At 30.6% G+C, this 9920-nt stretch overlaps 1 long non-coding RNA gene across 1 annotated transcript; it reads right to left on the bottom strand.

The window, feature by feature from the left end:
* LOC110271258 lies at positions 5037–6055 on the bottom strand. Its single transcript, XR_002361765.1, has 3 exons — positions 5901–6055; positions 5639–5812; positions 5037–5359 (listed from the first exon to the last, which is right to left on the bottom strand). It is a non-coding gene; the product is annotated as an uncharacterized LOC110271258 (long non-coding RNA).

The raw sequence follows: 9920 nt of genomic DNA on the forward strand, positions 1-9920 counted from the left end.
TCTCTTATTATTTTTTTTTGAAAAGGAAATTTTAAGTTTAAAAATATAAAAAATTTAAAAATAAACAATTAATTTTTACTAAACAATTAATTTGAAAATAAACAATTAAAAACAAATAATTAATTTGAAAAATAAACAATTAATTTAATTTTCTTTTTTAAAAAGTAATGTATTATATTGCTTACTTAAAAATATTTTTTTTAATAAAATTCAAATGGGCACTGAATATCCATGTTTCCTTTTGAAACACAAAACCATGTTTTCTACTTAAGTGTAATGTCCCTCTTGCTATAAAAACAATAAAATCTAGTTTGTGTGACTCATGTTGCAAAGCTAAAATGCATGATCTTCCTTTTTCTTTAGATTCTTTTAATTTTATAGCACCTTTGAAAATGATTTATTCTGATTTGTGGGGTCTTGCACCAATTTGTTCTTATCATGGCTTTATCTATTTGTTGATGCTTTCATCAGATTCACTTCAGTTTTGTTATTACATTCAAAAAGTCAAGCTTTTCTTCAATTTCAAACAAACATTGAGACACATACAGGTTTAAAGATCAAATCACTTCAAAGTGCTTATGGCAGAGAGTACCTCTCATTCTTTTACTCAATACCTTGCTGGTCACAACATTACATAAAGATAGTGTCCCTATATCAGGATTGAAATTCAATTTTGGACTAATCCCTACAATCAGGGGCCTATCATCTATCTCAAACCAAATATATTAGACACTTATTGCACAAAGCTGGCATGGCAGATGTCAAGAAAGTACCAACACCAATGATTACAACTATCAAACTCTCCAAAGAGGGGACAAATGTCTTTGACACTCCAACTCTACATAGATCTATAGTTGGCTTTCTCCAATATACAATATTAACAGACTTGAGATTGTGTACTCAGTCAATATTTAGAATTCATTAACTACTCATTGGCAGTGTGTTAAAGGAACTCTGAGGTATTTGTCTGGTATAGCAACTCAGGGGCCAATTTTTCATTCAAGCACTAATCTGAGTGACGAGTATATATTATGTTTTTAACATTCACAATTTACATCATTGCACGTACTCATCATAGCATGCAGTCAAATAATTACATGAATTGGTGTTATATTATGAATAATACAGATATCAGGGTATGATAGTTATATAAAATTGAACAAATATAATGATAGTATATACCAATTCTGAAATGGTAATTTTTTAATATAAAAATCTTATAAAACCATTTTTAATAAGGTTTTGGATGCGATTCTTCTAAAATTTTATATAAATAGACTAATTATTTATATATGATTTTTTACTTTCTTGAAAATAGATTCTAAGATCAAATTACATTATACAACATTATCATCATTGTTATCGTTATCATCGCTAATCGAATATTTATTGTTTTAATTTTATTTATATATAATTTACTTTCTTGAAAATAGATTCTAAGATCAAATTACATTATACAACATTATCATCATTGTTATCGTTATCATCGCTAATCGAATATTTATTGTTTTAATTTTATTATTTTATTTATTTTGATTATGTAATTACTTTATTTATTTTGATTTTGTATCTAATATTTTAAATATATTTTCATTATACTATTATTTGGGACTAATGTAGAGCATACAATTCGTTAATGGAAATAATTAACGCATCAATTTTAAGTTGGCATGTCATCGACACATGGTAATATATACTAGTAATGCTACGTCCAACAATGTTAGCAACTAAAGAAAAATAATTTAAAATGCGATTATAAAATTAAAAACAATAAAATACTAAAATTAAAAGTGAAATAAAATATAAACAATGACCAAAAAATACTTTTTCCATTTATTGATATTCTCTCCTTTCATGAATATAGTGTAATTTATTAAAAAAAATTTAAGTTAGAATCATGTGAGGGAGAACTAATAGTCAAAATTAATCACTTTCTCATTTTAATTGTCTATTTTTACACTTTGTGTAGTTACAATAAATTTGGGTAAGAGTAATGCTAGGGACCAGCAATTTTTGTGATTGGTAGCCATCAAATAGCCATCAATGATGATTTAATAGTGTGAGATTGGTATGAAATTTCATCCAATGACTCACCTTTCTCTGCTGGTTACATGCTGGCCAAAATTCAATAAAATTGCTGGCCCCCTAGACTTTTCCTTTAGGTAATATGAATAGTTTTGTGCAATTATATATTTCATGTATATGGGAATGAATTTTTTCAATTGTTAAAAAAAATTGAAGGAGTAAAGTGTGATCTTTAACTTTTCATTATGTTATTCTCTTTTCTCAAATTTTTTTTGTTCCACTTATAAAATTAATGATGAGAAATCATATTTTACTCTTTCAATTGTTAAAAAAATTAAGAGGATTCATTCCACATGTATATCTACTATTAACAACAAAAAATTATACTATGTATCTAAAATGCATTAAAAAATTGATCATATATTTTTTAGGGTAATTTACATAACGGTTTATGAACAGATGGGTCCAAAGTGTATTCCACGAGTAGGGTCGAGCAGATTACGTGTAATCGAAAATCGCATTAGGGTGTTGCGAATTACATATAATTAGGTTAGTTGTATTTGCGTTTGATTTATCGAAATGTTGTATTTACGATAACACTTTCTTCTCTTTATTTTATTTATGTAAATTACCCTATTTTCGAAATACAAAATCAATAATTCAAAAGTTAATGCAATACCCAAAAAAATAGCAAACTAAAAGGAAAGGCTAATTCTTTTAGAGAAATCACTACTATCAATATACAATTTTTTTAAATTTATTGTAATAGAGTCAAATAATTTTTTAAAATTCAGATATAAGATTAACCTCATAAAATATTTTGAAATAATGCATTCAAAATATATAGTAACTCTCATCAAGTGTAATTTAATTTTCTCCACATTTATCAACGAATAATTAATATATTATTCAAACAAGTAGTCAATTAATTATTGACTCTTCATCTTTTATTTTCTTAGAGTCAAATAATTCTATTTTAAATTAATACTTAACGAATTTATCTATTTTATGTTTTAAGAACATATAATAAAATTATAAATTAAAAACTTTTATTAAAAATATAAAAATTTAAATTTTTAATATATTTATTTTATATCTATTAAATAAAAAAATTAAGATTTTTTTATTAATAGTAAATTTATTATGTGTCCTAATTAATCCTAAAACTTAAAAATAAAAGTAGTCAAAATTACTCATCATTATAGTTTTCAAACTATAAACACAAATTAATTTCACAATTTACGATGTTTTAAATTACATTATTAAACATAAATTATCCGTCTCTTTAAGCTTCTGTGATTTAAACTTTCGATAAAAATGGTGTATATTGTAACACCCTCACTATCAGAAGTCACGCTTCCGGCTGCGCTACTCTGATAGCAAGAAGTATTACGACAAATTTACATACTAAATATTAAAATAGAAGCCTGTGACTCAACACCGTATCGCTAATCACTTTATAAACCGGAAATACATACTTCATCTAAGATAAACAAGCAGGCATAGATTCATATACAAGACTTCTTACATAATATCTTATAATGTAAAATATATATATATATAAAAATACAACTCCTATCCCTCTTACAAAATTGTAATAACAAAGATGAGGGAAGAAAATAATCTAATTAATACAAGATATAAACCAAACGCAGTATAACTCTTCTTAGCGCTGCTTCATTCGGTTCCTGAAAAGTATAGCTGTAGGGGGGTGAGAACCTAACCACACGGTCTCACCATGGAGTTTCAAAGTTGTCATAAGAAGATATTTAATAGGAAAACTGTTTTCAAGCTTAGTGATTATCATTGCCTTATGAATCGTTTAAAAAAACAATAGGTAATCGTTTAAAACCTTTTCAAAGAAATAATATTTAATCTTTCAGAAATCCGAAACCTTCTCAATCAGAAACCAACCACGCAATCAAACAACACAATCATTAATTCAGCACCAAAGTTCAATCTCAAATGTAGCACGCCAGGACAAACACAGACAAGGCAGACAAGGAAAGCACAAGTAGGCAGCAGTTATAGCAAATAGTTCAAGTAGCAGTTACGAACAGTTTAGCAATTAGGCAAACCAAAACAAGTTCAAACTCAAGCAAAGCATACAAATGCATATGATGCATGCCTGTCCTATGGCTGATGAGGCTCATCTGTCGGTTATCCAGCCAACCCGACAAGTCTGAATTATAATTAGACTGTCCCCCGACGTGCATCCCCAAGAGTCTATGCATAGCTTTTTCTCAAATAATCAATATTACTCAATGGGGGTAACATTTCCGGAAATTTATATAGTGCCCGGTCACACACTTACGTCGTAGGGTCAACAGAGTATCGAGTTTTCAACCTGGTACACATGGTGGCAAGCCACGGCACTTAATCCAGGGAACCTCGTATCTCAGATATTTCAAATTCATAAGCCATGTGAATAATTCGAAGTTCACATCTCAACATTCTCAACATCATAATCATTCATCAATCCAAATCTCATTTCCAAGTTCATTTCAAAGCCATATTTCAAATAAAATCCCCTTCATCCTCTTTTTCATTCTGTTCGTTAACAATCTCAATTCCAAAACAAAATTCTTTCTTTGATAGACAAATCAATCTTAAAACATATAATGCTTAAGAACAAATCTTTTTAATTAATTAATTTAAATAAAACTTTCAATTTTATAAAATTTCGGCAGCATCTCCTCTAAAACTCGGACACTACCACCCTTTTCGGGTCCCATCCAAACATTTCTCAAACCTTTTCTCAACCATTTCTAAATCTCAAACATTTTCCAGAATTGAACCAGTTCCAATGTCAAATTATTTTCAAATCAACCAATTCTAACAATAAAACTCTTTTTAAAATCGAATCAGCTCAAATATTAAATCATTCATAAAATCAAACCAACTCACAATCAAACCGCTCCCAGAATCAATTTATTTTTATATCTCAAATTATTTCCAAAAATTGTTTCATTTATATTACTAAGTAACTCTAAACCAAGAAAATTCACCTTTCTTAATAATCAAGTAAATGACATTCCAAACCGGTTTTTATCCACAACCACACACCACTCACGCAATCAAGCACCCAATAATTCAGTCCAACAAACCATCACATCCATAAGACAAATATAATCACAGAAGTAAATCTCTTTGCATCAATATCTATTTATCACAACTCTGTAATATAAAATAGATTTTAAGAAAACCCCTACCTCGATGTTTCAATCGCAGAATTTAACTCAATAATCCCCTTTATCCCCAATTCATGGCGGCAGCAGCGATCTTAGCAGCTCCATTATCAATTATGACTTTGCAATAGATAAATCAACAGTGGCTAGAATGGAAACATATTTCTGTGATTAGAGTAAGGGTGGCGCAAGGAAACCAAATAGCAGTAGGATAAAGGCAGAAACATTATAAATTTCATAATTAAAGGAGTTGAAATCAAAATAGGAAGAATAGTGCTACCGGAGACAACAACATTCAGTAGTTCCAAACAAGGGCGGAAACGCCGAGATATGATAATAGTGACTCTGGTAAATTACACGGATCAGAACTAGCTGCGTAAATAAAACGGCACAAAGAATCAAAGCGATCTTACCCATGAACTTACCAAGATGAAAAGTAGTGGCTACAACGTCTCTCATTACAATCAATCAGCAGCAAGGACACAACCAGGTTCATCATCCAAAAACGGCAGTAACTGCAAGCTCCAGAACACCGATAGTAACAGCAGCAGCGGAGGTATCCATCGCCACCTTCTTCCTTTTCTTGCTCGGACTCCTCCCTGCGACGAACCCAACAATAACAACAACAATTCTCACAATAAAGGTAAACTTAACGGATGAAGAAGCTGAAGCAGGGGTAGGGCTTACCAACAGATACAGGCTTAAAAGGTGGTTTCCAGCGCCAGCAGCAGCGATGAGGAGCTCCGGCAACGCAACAGCCGCGCGAGCAGAACGACGGTGAGCCCATCAACACGGCGGCGACGGCAGCTCTGCGATAGTTCCCTTCGCGCGCGTTCCCCTATTCGCAACTCAAACGGCGGCGGGATCTGATGATAACACGCGGTGGTTGCAGCGGTGTTCAGGCTTCAGCGACGGCGTGAATGGACCCTCGACGGCGACGGCGGTGACATTGAACAGCACGGCGGCGTGGCGGTGGTGCGACGTCAACAACAGAACACAACTCCTCTCCCTTCTCGCGTTCTAATAAATTATCTAAAATCAAATCATATAAAATTATTATTATTTCATAATTACCAATTTTATAATTTAAATATAGATAATAATTCAATAATTATAAAATTAGGTAAAATTCTAATTAATTATCAAAATCTGATTTAATTAGCTTTAATAAAAATAATTTCTGAAAATAAAATTTCTAATGAATAAATAAATTAAAATTAACCCATAATAAAATTTATTTAAAATTTCTGGATCTTACATCCTACCCACCTTATAAAAATTTTCGTCCTCGAAAATTGATGCAAAATAAATAAAATTTCATATTACTTCACTCTTGAACTTATTTAAGGAAAAGGCAAAAAGTTCTCAGTATATATATATATATATATATATAGTTTCAAATACCAGAATTTTTATATGGTATAAAAATATAAAGGGTATAAGTGTGATGTGAAACAAGGTTACAAGATAGGCTTGATGCACAAAATAATATGTTTCAAACGTATGATGGTAAAGCAAGGCAGCAAAAGATTATAAATCAAGCTGGGGTTAAAACGATGTGCTTAACGTTCGCCTACTAATCTCATGCCAACTTTAGAGATTCAATTATTTAAACTTCAACATAACTTATTTCCACCATTCTCAACCGTACTTCATTAAATAATTCATCTGAAGGTTCTCAATTTTGTCAAATACTTTGCAAACCTTACTACTGGTCATAAGTTTCCACATCAACAGAACTCTTTCACGTAAAACAAAGTTTCACAACTCTCTGTGACGTCCTATGCTTACAAATTTCACCTTTTGTGTTCATCAGACGTGTCCTAAAGGACTAATGTGTCGTTTACTAAGTTTAACGGTCGCAGAAGACACTAAAACTAATCTTGAGTATATTCAGAAGGATAATAGACCATAGAAAAGAAAGAACCGCGACAAGGACCGTGTTTGCGAGAATTTGAAAGAATTGCTGAAATTCCAAGTAATCAAGGATGAAGAAGCAGAAAAGAGTGCTGGAAAGAGAGTCAACTAATAACTTTAAGGGTAACTCTTGAATCGAAGGAATTTGATAAGACCAATAAGATGAAAAACAATGCAGTATTTGAAACGAATTCAAGCTGAGTCAAGTAAATATGAGGTTTACAGAAGAAGAATATCCAAACCAAAGACAAAGTTTATAGAACTCAAGAGTATGGTTTAAAAATATTTTTGAATGCATTGTTCATAAAGAATGGAAAACTTAAGGAAAAATCATTTCATGTTCTGGAAGAGAAAATGGGTAACAAACATCCTTCAAAAGATTAATAAAAGCGTAAATGTGGCATTATTTCAATATAATATCAAGTGAAAATAGATTACACAAACTTTGTAAATGGAAAGATTAATTTGGCTAAGAGCAAAATTGTATTTTCTCTTCTTTTTCAAGCATGTATGAAAACTACAATCTTGTTGGAAGAAAACCTGAAGTAAAGTTTTACTCATAAAAGAAAAGATGATACACTATAATCGAACGGGTTTAAATCACATACAGAAATTTTTAGGGTATAAGATAAAGGAGTGTAGGCTGAATTGAAAGTGATTTTATTAAAACTTCAATAGACGGTTATATCGTTCCAAAATAAGTTCAAATCACATCAAAGAGAGGCACTGCTCAAGTAAAGCAATTCAAAGTCAGGGACAACTTTGCATAAGAATAAATCAAAACTTGTTTAAAAAGGTTTAAAACAAAACCCCAATAATATACTTGAAGTCACAACTTTATAAAGATGTTCCATAATATTAAGATACGAAAAAAAAGAAACTAACTCATTTTAAGAAAGGAACTTAAATCAAAGGATTTCGATTAGGATTCATAAAGCATGCCACTCATAGAAACGAAACGCTTAAGAAGGAACTCAGCAACTTAAAAAGTTGATTCAAAACTTAAATTTCTTTAAAAGAACTCAAAACTTCGTCAAAATGGTCCAAAACAAAATTTTGAAAGTATACTTGGAATAACCACCTCGCAAAATCATTTAAGGAAATTACGATGCACTTAAAAGGAAATCAGCCCATGGAAGAAAGAATCTTTAAATCAAGGGAATTCGAACAAAAACTCTCTAGGCATGGATTATTAAATGAGTTTTCAATTGGTCCAAAGGAATACAAAACGCCTCAGAAAAGACAACTTAATCAATAGAAAATTCTCAAGAAAGAATCTTTGACTAAAGAAAGACAAATAAAAGGACAAATGGTGCATTAGATGGAAACAAATTCAAGTTGACTCGAATGAGCATGAGATTCACAAAAAAATGGAAAACTAAGACTAATGATGATGTTCAAAAAAAAGGTAAGAGAGTAATTAAAAACAGAATCAAATATGACATTCTCAGAAATGAAAAGCTTAAGAAAGAAATTGGTCTATTTACAAGAAGAAAGACATGAGTCCAACATTTTTTTTTTCTAAAAGAACAACAATTGTATAAATGATGTAGTATGCTAAATCAAATTCAAATTAAAAATAAAATAGGTGAAGTTTACCAAACAAAAACCAACTGGTAAGAGATAAAAACCTTTCTTTGAAAAATAGCTAAATATATAATCAAATAAGGATATTTGTAAAAACTGTGGCAAAATTGTTAGAAAATCAAATTGTATTTAAAGTATATATACATTTCCATAAATCAATGAAGAAACAGGCGAGGTATTGGAAACAATTAACTTTAAACTGAATAAGAAACTTTCAATGTTTATATAAAGAAGTATATATCAAATTAAAAGAGGTTGTATATTTCAAATCAAAAGTGGTTTTGTTAAGATTTAAAGAATGGCTGTAATTATCGTCAAATAGAAGGAAAACTAAATTACAATTTGTTTACAAAGGACTTGAAATATGAACTTAAAAAGGTACACTACATCAAAACAAATTCAAATGTATATCAAAGAGTACATGATTCAAGAAGAAATGCCTAAATAAAGAAGGTAAATACACCAAGGGTTTTAAATAGGCATATACAGTTAGGATCAAACAAGAGCGTATGTGAACAAGAGAGTAGGATTGGAAGATAATTTGATCACTTTTCAAGAAAAGTATCGCAGACAGGAACTTTAGAGCATTCCAAGCAGGAATAAGATACGTGATATTCGCAGAGTTCAAGACACTTAACTGCGTAACTTCGAGAAATAATTTCTAACGTTCCCAAAACCCGCGACTCACGTTATCTATGACTCGCATATCGTCTATGATAACCCATTGGTGCTTCCATATACATAATCCACTAATGTTAAGCCGGCCAAACTTAATACCAGGAATTATGCAATGCAAGACTAATGGCATTAATCAATAGACCGTCATGTGTATTAAACACTAATTCTCGTTATTTAAACAAGTCCTACTACATGACAGATGCTCAGAGTATGCAATTGAAGCATAATCGGTCAATTCCTCAGGCTCTACAGGAAAGACCGCTCTGATACCATAATGTAACACCCTCACTATCAGAAGTCACGCTTCCGGCTGCGCTACTCTGATAGCAAGAAGTATTACGACAAATTTACATACTAAATATTAAAATAGAAGCCTGTGACTCAACACCGTATCGCTAATCACTTTATAAACCGGAAATACATACTTCATCTAAGATAAACAAGCAGGCATAGATTCATATACAAGACTTCTTACATAATATCTTATAATGTAAAATATATATATATATATATATATATATATAT

The sequence above is a fragment of the Arachis ipaensis genome, chromosome B04 (genome assembly GCF_000816755.2).
Source record: "Arachis ipaensis cultivar K30076 chromosome B04, Araip1.1, whole genome shotgun sequence".
NCBI classification, from domain to species: domain Eukaryota; kingdom Viridiplantae; phylum Streptophyta; class Magnoliopsida; order Fabales; family Fabaceae; genus Arachis; species Arachis ipaensis.